The 14,952-nt window shown below is 32.7% G+C and overlaps 1 long non-coding RNA gene across 1 annotated transcript in view; it reads right to left on the bottom strand.

The window, feature by feature from the left end:
• Window positions 1-482: 482 nt before the first annotated feature.
• Window positions 483-14,952, bottom strand: part of LOC144581930 (uncharacterized) — a 36,736-nt gene continuing 22,266 nt past the window's right edge. Inside the window, exon 2 of the long non-coding RNA XR_013533380.1 lies at window positions 483-2,271. This is a non-coding gene — a long non-coding RNA (uncharacterized LOC144581930). The remainder of the gene's footprint in view (window positions 2,272-14,952) is intronic.

Below are 14,952 nucleotides of genomic sequence, written 5' to 3'. Positions count from 1 at the left end.
GTGTATATAAAATAATTACCAAAATTGATAATTTTCTTGATTTTTTAGCAAAGCTTAACATGTTTCAAAAGATTATAATTATTTAGAGAATATCCTCTGACAAGAGTGAAATTAAGCCAGAAATCAGCAAAAAAAAAAAAAAACTAACTAGAATATCCCCAAATCCTCGAAATTACATTTCAAAAGAATGCATAGGTTGAACAAGAAATCATTATAGAAAGTTGAAAGTATTTTAACTGAAAGCTAATTGAAATAGACGTTTTCAGTTTTGTAAAAGGCAGTTAAAGCAGAATTTAAAGGAACACTCAGAGCTTTAAACACGTATTGTAAAAGAATGCAAACTGAAAATAAATTATTTTTCTATGCTTACATCTCAAGATGACAAAAAAAGCACAAAATCTTACCAAAAAAAAGGAGGAATTACTAAACATAAAAGTAAAATCAAGGAAATAGAAAATAAATGTACAGTAGAGAAAGTCATCTAAGATGAAAGATCTTTTATTTGAAAATATGAATTTTTAACAATTTTAACTTGAACTCAGAACAATTTTAATAAGTTATTTGCAGAACTAGTCCAGAAAATAGAAACAGAGACAATATCAATTTAAATGATGAGAACACTAAACATCCTGTAAACATTAAAATATAATTAAAGAATATTTTCAAAGTTACACTATTAAATTTTAAAATATAAGTGAAATGGTTCTATGTCTTGGAAAACACAACTTAGAAAAGAAAAACTGGAATATTCTAACATGGTTAAAGAAATTGAACCAATTTTTAACACTTTCTACAAATAAAACTTCATGTACAAAAAGCTCCGCTAGTCAAATTCAAAATTTAAGAAGCAAATAGCATCAATTTTATATCAACTTTTCCAGAAGACAATGAAAGAAAGAAATGTTTCCAACATGTTCCAAATTGCAAACACAAACCTGAGAAGGGCTTTATAAGAAAGAAAAATTACAGAACCACCTCTCTCATTAGGTAAATGATAATACTCTAAATAAATTATTTTTAAATGGCATCAAACAATGTAAGAGGAAAATAACATCACAACCAAGTGGGTACTATCTATCTATGCTAAGTTTGTGTAACATTTGAAAATTATAGATTTTGGTACATCATCCATGAAAATATTATCTCAACAGATTTTTAAATGATTTGATACTATTCAAAAATCTTTATTTATTAAAAAGAAAACTCCTTTTGCAAAATAAATCTTATTCTTAATAATGAATTTTTTAAAGATTTAATCCTGAGATCAGAAGGAATATAAAGATACCCACTGTCCAAAATTTGTTCAGCACTACACAAGAGGTGGTAGACAACTGCAATCAGACAGGAGAGGTTTAAACAGTGGCTGAAGTTGAAAATTTAAAAAATATGTATTATAACTTTCATTATTTACATGTGACATGACTATAATTGCAGAATCTCTAAAAATATTTTCAAAATATTAAAATTAATAAGTGAAGCCAAACACGGTGGCTGACACCTGTAATCCCAACATTTCGGGAGGCTGAGGCAGGTGAATCACTAGAGTCTATGAGTTTGAGACCAGCACAGGCAACATAGCAAGACCCTGTCTAAAAGAAAAAAAAAATAGTGAATAAGTGCATTTAGCTAGGTTTCAGAATACAAAGGCAATATATTACAACCAATAGTGATTTTCTATATAGCATAAGAAATTGTAAAAAGATAAAAATTTAAAATATAATACAATTTTAAAAACAAAAATCAAGTATCTAAAAGTCAATGTGCAAACTAGTACACTGAAAACTTCATGAAGTTAATGATCTGTATCTATCAAAATCTTAACTAGAAGAATATAGCACATTCATGAATTGGAAGCACACTTGATTGTTGGGAAAAGCTGCAAAGGAGAAAGGACTTACAGAGTGCCTACATAAATTGGTTATGAGTAACATATGAACAAGGAACAACAAACTGCGAAAGGCCATAGGAGGCCTCTGAGGAGGAAGTCCTCTCCATGCCTCATGTTCCACTGCAGGGCAACCTAGGCTCTGTTACCATAAACATTGTGCTCAAGGACATAAAACCCCTTTGTAGCACTATGACACAGCCAGACTTGTAAGGTCCATGTTCCACAAGCTGTACATAGATAATAAGCTGAAGAAAATCACATGTTCTTGTTCTGTGAAACTCCCAAATCGTCGCTGTTATCAATCCTTAGGGTGACACACCAGTTCAGGCTCACTGATTTACTTCCAGCTCACTGATTCATTCCACCATCACTCCGTCCTTACCCTGTAGATCAAAGTGATTGTAATCAATAAATAGTGTGGATGATCAGAGCTCAGGACCTTCACTGTCACCTCCAGAGTAATAAAGTGATGGCCCCCAGTCCCAGTCCCACCTTTTCTCTTAATTTGTCCTTTTCTCATTCCTTTGTCGCCACTGAACTTGGGGTACCCATGGGTGATGTAGGTCTGGCTCCCTACATTCTGGTGCCCAATGTGGGGCTCATAGATCCCTATATTCTGGAGCACCAATGTATGGGGCTCATGGATTCCCTACATTTGAACACACAAATTTCTCCAAATTTATGTATAGCTTTAATGCCATCCTAATCAGGATCCAAGCTGGTGCCTGTGTGGGTTCTTGTGTGTCTACATAAAACTTGGCAAACTGTTTCTAAAGTATATATGGGAATGTAAAGAGCAAAGAGTAAAAAGACGATCTCAGAGGAGAAAGCTGGGTAAGCTACATTACCAAGTATCAAGACTTATTATTAACTACCACAACCTACAAACTGTTTTATCAAGCCTAAAAAATATTTTTTAAGTATTTATATAGGGTCTAGAAACAGATACATGCAAGGTCACATAAAAATAAATCAATGATGCGATACATTAGGTAAGAAAGATAATTCTAAAAATGGCACCAAATCAACTAGACAGTTACATTAAAAATGAATCTTAATACCTGAAATCATAAACACAACTCAGCTGCAGAGTTGCAGATGGTCTATAGATCTAAGTATGGAAGGTAAAACAACAAGGGTTTTATTAGAAAATATAGGCAACTATCCTTCTGATCTTGGGTATTAAAGATTTCTTGTGAAAGAAAAAGAAGAATAGTATAAAAAATAGTACCTTGGGTTACATTAACATTTATTTGGTTGAAATACACTATTGAGAATGAATAAAAAGACTGCGCATGGTGGCTCACAACTGTAATCCCAGCACTTTGGGAGGATTGCTCGGGTCTAGGAATTTGAGAACAGCCTGAGCAACATAATGAGACCTCCGATTCTACAAAACCTTAAAAAATTAGCCAGGAGTGATGGCGCATGCTTGTAGCCCGACCACTTGAGAGGCCAAGACAGACAATCACTTGAGCCCAGGAAGTTGAGGCTGCAGTGAGACGTGATTGCACCACTGCTATCCAGTCTAGGCAAGAGAGCAAGATCCTGTCTCAAAAAAAAAAAAGAAAAAATTATTTAATATGTGCATATTAAAATCAGTATCTTCAATATTTATGTCAAATATTTAATTTTGTTGAATATATGTTATATCCAACCAAAACATAAATAAAATAAAGACAAACTCTTAAAAGTCAATATGAAAAAGTAGAAAACAAAAGAAAAAAATACTTAGACTCTTCAAAAAAATCCAAGTGACAAATTTTTATATATGAAAAATACTGAAATTCATAATAGTTATTAGAGAGATGCAAAATAAAATAGGTTGTAATAGCATATTACAACCATGTATATCCACCATGATATTAAAATGAAAACTAATTTCAAGTGTTAGCAGGTGTATAATATATAGAGAAATTTGACCTCTCTTATACTGCTGATGGAAGTTTGAACTGTATTATTCATAAAATTTTTAGGCTGTAGTTCCACAGCTTAACCCACACATACCCTGTGACTCCATTGTTACCATTCTACATATAAAGGTAGAAAACAAAAGGGAAAAATATTTAGACTTTTCAAAAAAAATCCAAGTGACAAATTTATTTATATGAAAAATGCTGAAATTCATTAGTTATAGTTATTAGAGAGAAGCAAAGAAAAATAGGTGCAATACCACTGTATATCCACCATTTTTTATTTTATTAAAATAAAAAAATGAAACTAACTTCAAGTGTTAGCAGGTGTATAGAGAAATTTGACCTCTCATATGCTGCTGATGAAAGTTCAAACTGGTACTATTCATAAAATTGTTAGCCTGTAGTTCCACAGCTTAACCCACACATGCACTGTGATTCCATATTACCATTCTACATATATATATATCTACAGAAATTTCAAAACATATTTGTCAAAATATATACAATGTATATTCATAGCAGTAACATTTAATATGAATTAGGAAAATAACTCTAATGTTCATTAATAACACAGTTAAGAAATAGTGATATATTCATGCAATGGATTGCTGTATGGCAAGGAAAATGAACTGTTAAATCTTTGTGCTACAACATGAATATATCTCACAAACATACTGCTGAGGGAAAGAATCAAGACACGCAAAAAAGACAGGCTGTAGAGTTTCATACATATAAAGGAGCAGCAGCAGCAGCAATAGTTAACTTCTGGTGTAAGACATCAGGATAAAGATTATCCTTTGGAACTGACAGTGACTCCAAAAGGGTCAGCATAATGTGGAACACTTCTGGAATGCTGGTGAAGTTCTGTTTCTACATCAGATGGTAGTTCCACAGATGTGCTTTTTTGTGTGTGAAAATTTGAGCCTAACATTTAAATTTAGTGTACTTTTTATCAAAGTATGTCATAGTTCAGTAAACATTTATACAAAATAGCTTACAGTACAAGTTGCAATTAATAAATATCAAAGTTTGAAATGCTTATTTCAATACATGTAATTTATGCATTTGTTTTTACATTTTAATTGAATATTAATGTGTATTTTATAAAATAATGCTATTTGAGATTTAAATGTTCAACGGTCATTTCATTGTCAATGAAGATTTTACATGTCATATACGTCCTGTGTAGAGACACAATTTCAAGACAATTTCAACTATTGAGAGTTGCAAAATGTTTCTTTTTTGCTCTGCGGAACTTCTGTGAATACCACATTAATGAATGTGTAACTCCAAACCATGAATTGCAACACTGAAAACTTTCTGCACTATGTAACTTGATATGCCATTGTGCAAAACCTCTTGCTCTGGTCCTTTCTAAAGAAAATATTTGTCAAGTTAATGTGTCTTCTATCTTTCCTTTGCACTTCAGCTGCTCAAATCCTCCTTGTGCTCAATAGCAAAGTCCATCTCCAACAAAGGGAGCAGCCCAATCTATACATTTCATAATGAATGTGGTCACCTTTTTGGTTTAAAACATAAGCCAAGAGATGTGGAGAGTGCTTTCCTGTAACCTGGAAGGTGTGGCAAATGCATGTTTAGTACTATGAGTTGTCATATGGCAGCAGTGAGTCCTGCATTCTGCCAGCAGATGTGCCAGGGATGTAAGTGTTAGAGTGTGTTCACACAGGCTCTAAAGACCTGCTAAATTTTCAAAAGTTTTGCAAACCAACTTTTAACATAGATACTACTAGAAGTTAAACTTTATAAACTTGTATTTAAATAAATTATATTAAAAGTAAAGAAATATTCCAAATTCACCAATTCCTAATAACTTTAATACAGTTTGCTGTTTTATATGCTCTTGAGATTATATATCTCCATCTAATCTGTAATACCATACAGTGTTGTGCTATTGTGCATCTCTTCCCACACTGGAAGCTTGAAATTAGCCATGCTGGAAGAATTTACATAAAATCAGAGCAAATACTATAAATCAGTGTTTGATTTATTGCTTTTGTTTTCTAAACTTTAGAAAGTCACAAACAAAATGTTAATCACATGCATTAAGCCTAAAAGTGTGTCTTGTCTATAGCCATTACCTTGCTAAGAGAAAAAAAAATGAGAAAATATTACTCCATTATTCTAAACCTATTATCTGATTCAGCAAAGAAGTTGCTCACATCTCTGATGAACAAGTGAAGTTCAAATACATGTCTGTGTTATTTCACTGTCCTGTTAATGTAAATAAAAACATCAAGCAACATTCACATCAGGACTACACTTATTAGTTAGTGAATACACTTGCAAGTTGGCTCCATATACAGGAGTTCCTCAAGTCATTGAAAACATTCTGTGAAAAGCAATTGGCTATACAGACTTTATAATAGATAATATTGAGTATTTTATTATTATTTATAAGTTGTGTGTTAAACAACCTTTATATCAATAAAATTTATGATAAATATATCTGCATATATATACACATATTTATGTGTATATGTAACTATATAAACATACATATGCATTTATGAGAGTCTATTAAACATTCACCACCATAACAATTAGAGAAACCTGAGGAGTGTTATCCAATGAATTAGATCTAATAATACCTTTTTGTGATTGTCATGCAAAGGACCTTCCAAAGGCTTGGCCTAGAGAAGGATCCCTATTGCCAGGATCTAAGATTGGTACCCATTATGAAGGTTCAGTAACTCTCCTAAGACCCATAGTTATTAAGGGGCCATAGGGAGGTCCTAAAATCCAAAAGTCTTAACTCCAGAGGCTACTTTTTGACTCTGCAATCTTTCATGAGAACATAGCATTCATCTCAGAAAAGCAAAAATCTTTTCATACTAGAAAATAAAAGCAAATAAGACATTTTTTAATTGCACATGCATTTATAAGAAGAAACTCTTAAAAATAGAAAAGAAATAACTTTGTAGTGTTTACTTACTAAAACTTAGAGCAAGCATCTCATTGACATTTAATACCAATATTTAGAAACTTTTTTTTAAATATTAGGTACTAATCAACACTTTTAGAGAAGTTGCATGTGCATTTAAAATAAAAAGTTCTTGAAAATAGACAAGAAATAACTTTACAGTGTTTAACTACTAGAACTTACAGCAAGCATCTCGCTTATATTTAGTAGCATTTTATTTAATATTAGGTATAAAACAAGATGTACCACTGTCACCCACAGCAATCAACATTTTGTTGAAATTAGCTAAGGCTTTATGAAAGCAAGTACAACTGAGTAGTTTAAAAATTTTAATGTATTTGCCTTATGCACACATGATATTATTGTTTACTAGAAAATCCAAAATACTAAGCCAAGAGTAGAATCACTAAGAAGTTGGGCAAAGTTCTTAGGGAGACAGTATCAGATACTGGTAACGATTTCAAGCTCTGGAGACAAAATGCATGGATTCAAATAAAGCTTCAAATTCAAATTAGCATGTGTTACTTAAGCTCTCTGTGCCTTGGTTTTCTTATTTGTATAATGGAGTAATAATGCTCCGTTTCCCATAAGAATATGTAATAAGTTGATATATGGATGGAACATTGACATCTGTCACATAGTAACCACCATGTAACTAATTGTTATTGTTATTTTTATTACTAAAACCCCACAATAATATTCAAAAGTGAAAATAAATAACATGCCCATGGTTATAAGAATGTGGAAATTCATATCATGCCATAAGAATGTCAATTTTCTACAAGTTAGTCTATAAATTTCATGCAATTCAAATTCAATTCCCAAAAGTGATTTTCAAAGCTGATAACTGAACCACAAATCTATATGGAAGAATAAAAAGAAAAGCACAAGGAAGACAAATTTAAAGCTACAGCATTAGAAGGAGTACTTCATCCTCTCAATATCAGAATACTATATTAGTACCAATTATATGATACTGGCACAGGAATAGACAAACAAATAATGAACAGATTAGAGAGCCATGATTCGTATTCTCATATATAAATATTTGTATCTAGTATCAGTGCCTTTAGAAATAATTAGGGAAATGCCAAGATATCTTTTCAATGAATTATGCTGGAACAATTGATTACATAATTACATGAAAAGAATAAGTAAATCTGTTCTCTATATGATATCATATAAAATAAATTTTATTTACAATAAAACTCCTGAATGACAGCATTTAGAGATAGAACGCTGTATCAGGTCAAACTCAATCCTACATTAGTGCCTGAAAAAGGTCTATAAATGAAAAAGTAATTCTCCTGCTGCTAAAATATTCTCATTTTGAGGTAAGGAGAGATTAAACAGAAAGTTGAGAGAGGTAATTAGGGTATTACCTTATGATTCCTTGCATGTTTTTAAATTCATGATACTCTGGGAGAACTGCAAATCTACTTTTGAGCATTTGTAGTTAGAGATGAAATTCAGATAGGACCCCATTAGTGAACATCTTCTTTGTTTTTACAAATTTTTCCCTTTCATCTGAGAGATGAACCTCTATTTCCTAAATAGGACTGACTCATTGTGTGGTTCTGATGTGTACTCTACCACAAAATTAGGAGTGTATCATGAAATTTTCCACACTCATCCCTTTGGACATAGGCATATCACTCAGCATAGACCAATTACAGTCCTCTCTAGACTTAGTTGGAAGAGGTATTGGAGAAGCAGAACTCTACTTGCTGGAATACATGGATTTAAGGCATTCTGAAACTGAGTCAGCAAGTTGCCATCTTTACCACAGAGAACATGCAGAAATGAAATCAACATAGAGAAAAATCTAAGCAAAGGGAATGAGGACAGATTCCTGATAAAATGCACTTTAATAGATCCTGACAGAAGCCAGCAATATTCCTATAATGTAGCACTTTTCATGTTGAATTTAATTATTTGAGTTAAAACTTACTGTTTTCACCATAAAAAATAATTTGGGTGATTTAAACATTGAAATAGGGCCACATAGTTATACAAGTATTATTGTAAAATTGATTACAAATAATACTGTCATGCAAGAAGTAAATGATGTTTCATTCAGGATGAATTTATTAATACATGTCTTTACTGTTCTTTCTTCAATAATCTTGTTTTTATTAGGCAAGATCCACTAGCTACTGTCAACAAATTGACTCAAAATATGAAATAGCACATATTGGAAATTTATTTCTTGTTTACAAGAGTAAACAGATCAGAGAACAATACTCCTCTAAATGGTCAACAGATACTCTGCCATCTTCACCCTATGCCATCCAAGACTTCCCTGGAAGTCTTCTCCATTCCACTAGACAGGAAGCAAATAAAGCTTAAAGGAGCATTCATGGGAATTTTTAATAAGTCAAGTCTAGAATGATATATGTAAACTGTGCTCATACTTCATTGGCTAGAACTCAGGAAATGCCCACACAAAAAAGCAAGAGAAGCTAGGAAATGTCTATTTCTATGATTAATAAGAGGAGAATAAGGGTGTTGGTGAGCAGTAAGCAAGTTCTGCACAAACTGTTTTAACAAAGTTATTTGATGATAATCAGGTGTACCTGGTCCCTCAGGTAGTACACACTCACTCCCTAGACAAAAAGATCCTGAATTTTGAGCTGATTATATTAAATAGCTAAGACTCAGGTGAGTATTGAACACTCCTCTCCATCATGACTGGAAGTGGTTGTTGTGGTCCTGCAAAGCATGATATAAAAACAGTAAGTCATACGTATGCCATCAATGGTAGAGCAAGGATAAGATAAATGTAATAGAAAAATTACATTTAAGAAAAGAAAAAAAGAACACAGAACACATGCCTGATAATAATATCCACACAATTATGCTGGGTAGGTCTTACAAAGCAGTCCTACTGAGACACACACATAATTTGTCCTACTGTAGGGAAAGTTCCTTAATGAGACCCACATTCCTGGCCAAAAACTACTTCCTTGTTTATTGTTCTCTTTGACCTCAGGTTCTGCTCCCTGGGAAACACTTGCTAGCTCTTTACCCTTGGGGACTATCCATCTTACACTAGTCGTTTCTTTCTTATGAAAATGTGGGGGGCTGGAGGATTGGTTTGAGTGTATTTTTCCTAGCTCAGGATTTCTTTGACAAAACAATTTCTTCAAAAACTTAATAGACTTTGGATGTATTTCTTTCAAACCAATTTCATGTGCTAATAAGCCAATCACAAAGATACTTCATCGACAAAACTCTAGAATCTGACTTATTTTTTTTCTCTTTCACCCCTTTCAGTAGATCATTATTTCAAATTACCAGGGATACTTATTAGAAAATAGGCTTAAGTAGGAATATCATACACTGAATCTGATAGTTATTTTAATGCTTTTACAAATTATCTGAGAAATTTTAAGACCTCCATTATGTAAATCTCTTTTCAATTTGATTTCATAGTTTTTAAAATCTAGAAATATGTGTTCCAATCATATATAGTTACTACTTTTTCTCTATTCACTTTTATTTTTCTGTACATTGGCCAATGTTTTCCTAAGATTTTGCTTTTCTTATAGCTCCCTGCTAAAAGAAAGAATACAACATATGTTCTTTAAACAATAACAAACATACACAAAATAATGACTAAAAGAGATAAATTTTTGCTGGACTAATAAAAAAATAAAGCATGACAACTTATATTAAGTGAATGGAAAGACACGTACATAAGACACAGTCGAGATGTGAATATAATCAAATTGTATGATATAAAAATTTTATGTCAACAGTTTTGAAAAGTTAAATAAAATTGAGCATATACTTTTTAAATATCAAACTTATTTAAAAAAAATAAAGCCTCCCTTGTACTATAATAACTTAAAGAAACTAGCACAGTAATTAAAAAAAAAAAATCCAACGAATCAACAGGTCTACAATTTTTTAAAGCCAATTCAAACAGATTTTCAAGGATTAGGTATTTCAATATATAGACCAATTTAGAGAATAGATAATGAGTGCATATACCTTACTTTGAAATTGTTACAAAAATTAAACGTGTCTCATTTATGAACATACCGACAATAATACTAAAAATAGTAACAGCACATCAAACCAAGAGTAGCATAAAGAAAGGCAACATGATCAAGTTGAGTTTATTTTACAAATATAAGTGTACATTAATATATTAAAAGAAAAAATGGAAAATCATCCCAATAAATGTAGAAAAGTTCTTTGCTGAAATTTATACATATTAATATTGTTAAAAAGGGAAAATTCAGTGCACTAGAAATAGAAGGCACTTACACAGACTGACAAAAGCGATGTTCATGTAATCACCTAAAGCAAACCTTATTCTTAATGAGAAACAGTACCATTAACTTCAAAGTAATATAAAATACAAGTATGCCTGTTATCATAACTTTTATTCAAAATCTTACAGAGGTCTGTCACAAAAAAGGGGAGAATCATCAGTGATGTTGAGCTTTCTCTCATTATTGTTGGCAGCATGTATGTCTTCTTTTGAGAAGTGTCTGTTCATGTCCTTTGGCCCCTTTTAATGGGGTTGTTTGTTTTTTCCTTGTAAATTTGCTTAAGTTCCTCATAGATTCTGGATATTAGATCTTTGTCAGATGCAGTTTGCAAAAATTTTCTCCCATTTTGAAGGTTGTCTATTTACTTTTTTGATAGTTTCTTTGCTGTGCAGAAGTGCTTTAGTATAATTAGATCTCATTTGTCAACTTTTGCCTTTGTTGCAATTGCTTTTGGCATCTTGGTCATGAAATATTTGCTCGTGTCTATGTACTAAATGGTATTCCCTACGTTGTCTTCCAGGGTTTTTATAGTTTAGGGTTTTACATTTAAGTATTTAATCCATAAGCTAGTCTTGAACAAGCAAAATGATAGAGATGGGGTCATGGTCGGTTAGCTATAAAGGGTTTTTATTTTAAGAAGTCAGGTTGGGCACGGTGGATCATGCCTGTAATCACAGCACTTCGGGAGGCTAAGGTGGGTCAAGAGATCAAGACCATCCTGGTCAACATGGTGAAACCACATCTCTACCAAAAAATACAAAAATTAGCTGGGTGTGGTGGCACGCATCTGTAGTCCCAGCTACTAGGGAGGCTGAGGCAGGAGAATTGCTTGCACCCGGGAGGCAGAGGTTGCAGTGAGACAAGATTATGCCACTGCACTCCAGCCTGGTGCCTGGCAACAGAACAAGACTCTTGACCAAAAAAAAAAAAAAAAAAAAAAAAAAAGACAAGATTAAGAGATTCTTGATGAAAGATGATCAATGAAACAGAAAAGAACACAGAAGCATATGTCCTTAATATATGGTAAGAAACAGTCACTAGAGTGGATCGGCAACCAACAGAATGGGAAAAATTTTATGCAGTTTACCCATCTGACAAAGGGCTGATATCCAGAATTTACAAAGAACTCAAACGGATTTACAGGAAAAAAACAAACAAGCCCATTCAAAAGTGGGCAAAGGATATGAACAGACACTTTACGAAAGAAGACATATATGAGGCCAACAATCATATGAAAAAATGCTCATCGTCACTGGTCATCAGAGAGATGCAAATCAAAACCACATTGAGATACCATCTCACGCCAGTTAGAATGGCGATCATTAAAAAATCTGGAGACAACAGATGCTGGAGAGGATGTGGAGAAAAAGGAACACTTTTACACTGTTGGTGGGAGTGTAAATTAGTTCAACCATTGTGGAAGACAGTGTGGCGATTCCTCAAGGCCTTAGAAATAGAAATTCCATTGGACCCAGTAATCCCATTACTGGGTATATATCCAAAAGACTATAAATCGTTCTACTATAAGGACACATGTACACGAATGTTCATTGCAGCACTGTTTACAATAGCAAAGACCTGGAATCAACCCAAATACCCATTGATAATAGACTGGATTGGAAAAATGTGGCACATATACACCATGGAATATTATGCAGCAATCAGAAATGATGAGTTCGTGTCGTTTGTAGGGACATGGATGAATCTGGAGAACGTCATCCTCAGCAAACTGACACAAGAACAGAAAATGAAACACCGCATATTCTCACTCATAGGCGGGTGATGAAAAATGAGAACACATGGACACAGAAAGGGGAGTACTAAACAGTGGGGTCTATTGGGGGGAAAAGGGGAGGGCCAGTGGGAGGGGAAGGTGGGGAGGGATAGCCTGGGGAGAAATGCCAAATGTGGGTGAAGGGGAGAAGGAAAGAAAAGCACACTGCCATGTGTGTTCCTACGCAACTGTCTTGCATGCTCTGCTCATGTACCCCAAAACCTAAAATCCAATAAAAAATTAAAAAAAAAAAGAAATGAGCTACCAAGCCACAAAAAGAAAAAAAATATATATATGGTAAGAAAATGACATTTTACATCAGTGGAAAATTTAGGTTCCATTTTACAACTAGTACTAAAACAACTATTTTCTCTATGATTTTGGGGATGTTTTCACAGTTGTTGAAATCACATACATATATATACATGTACACATAATTATTAATTGATGGTTATAGTAATATACAGAAAATAAGAAATTAAAAGAAAAGTAGAAAGTAAATGTCAGTTATTAGCATAAACTTGAAATTAAAAACTAATGAAAACATCACAAGAAAGACTAAGTCAAAATTCATGGTGAAATTTAGGTACAAAAACTGTAAGCAAAACATAGACGAACTGAAGTCAATCAAGGTTAATAAACGATTATAATAAAATAGCTATGCCGAAGTTGGGTTCATTCCAGGAGTGCAAGTATGGTTATTTATTTTTAAAAATCAATTAATATAATGTATCACATCACATAAACATATTAATGAAAGGAAATTATAAGGTCCTCTCAATGATTTCTCTCAATAGAAATGGAGATAAAATTAAAGATCCATACATAACTTAAAAAAAATCTACTGGCAAATTAGAAAAATAAATTAACTTTATAAACTCAATAAAGAGCATGCAAAAAGAAATAACTTGCAGATAAAAACATAATTAAGACATTCTCTCTAAGATCAAAGACAAGACAAGGTAGCTGGTGATTGCCATTCCTATTCAGAAGAGTATAGGAGTACAAGCTATTCAGGCAGGCAAGAAAAATAGACAGAATGCTTAAGAACTGGAAGAAAAAAACAGACTGTTATTAAAAAATAAGAAGATACGCTATACAAGATTTTATAAAGGTTGTAAGGTACAAATCAACATATAATGAATAGCATTCCTAGAACAAAATGACTTCTCACAAAGAAATAATTTTTTTAAAATAAGAAAATGAGCAGTGTGTAAACAGACTATTTACAGAGAAAGAAATATAAAGGGACAGGATATATATGTGTGTGTGTGTGAATGTGTGTGTATGTATGTGTATACATATATACATATAAAATATATAACTGCTCAAATTTACAAATCATCAAAGATATACAAATTAAATCAATAGAAATATTTTTCACACACTGACTGATAATACAACTAAGATCATGTATTGGTAAGAATTTATGGAAATGTGAATTCTCATATATATTTGATGAAAATGTCTATTAGTAAAATCCATTTGAAGGATAATTAGGTGGGACATCATAAAATTACAATGTACCTAACTTTGACAAAGCAATTTAAATTTCTGGAAATCTATCCGACATTAACATTTACACAGGAGCACACATGCATATTCATGCATGCATGCATGCATATATTCCTTACTAAGTGCCTCCATATATTAGAATCTATCCTAGGCACTGCAGAATTAAAAGAGAGTAAGACAGAGAAGTACTTACCCTAACATGTTAGAAATTTACATACTAGAAAAATATGGATGATGACAAATCAATAAAAAGCATAATAATTAATAGGATCATAAAAAATTAAAAGAAATAATGAATAAGAGTTTTCCTTTTCTGAGGCATTAATAAATGTATACATGAGCAGGGGACACCATCATTCCTGAACAGATGGATGGCAGTTGTCTAATGAGGTGTATGTAATGGAATAAGTTCATTGTTTATAATGGAAAAAATGAAGCCCCAGCAGAGGCCAGGTAAGTAAGGAATATGGAATTAACACGAATGATGCAGGAAAATAGGTCATTAGAGTATACTGACTTGCAGGTATTTGTGGCACCCTCTCTCCCCGTCTCAGTCTATTTACATGTACCAGCTCCCTGCTGTCCAGACTGTAATATTCCTAAAAACAAGAGTCATGTCTGTCTCTCGTTTCTCT

This window comes from Callithrix jacchus, chromosome 3 (genome assembly GCF_049354715.1).
Source record: "Callithrix jacchus isolate 240 chromosome 3, calJac240_pri, whole genome shotgun sequence".
In the NCBI taxonomy this organism is placed as follows: Eukaryota; Metazoa; Chordata; class Mammalia; order Primates; family Cebidae; genus Callithrix; species Callithrix jacchus.
Note: the sequence above shows the minus strand (reverse complement) of the source record. Positions and strands in the feature narration are given on the sequence as shown.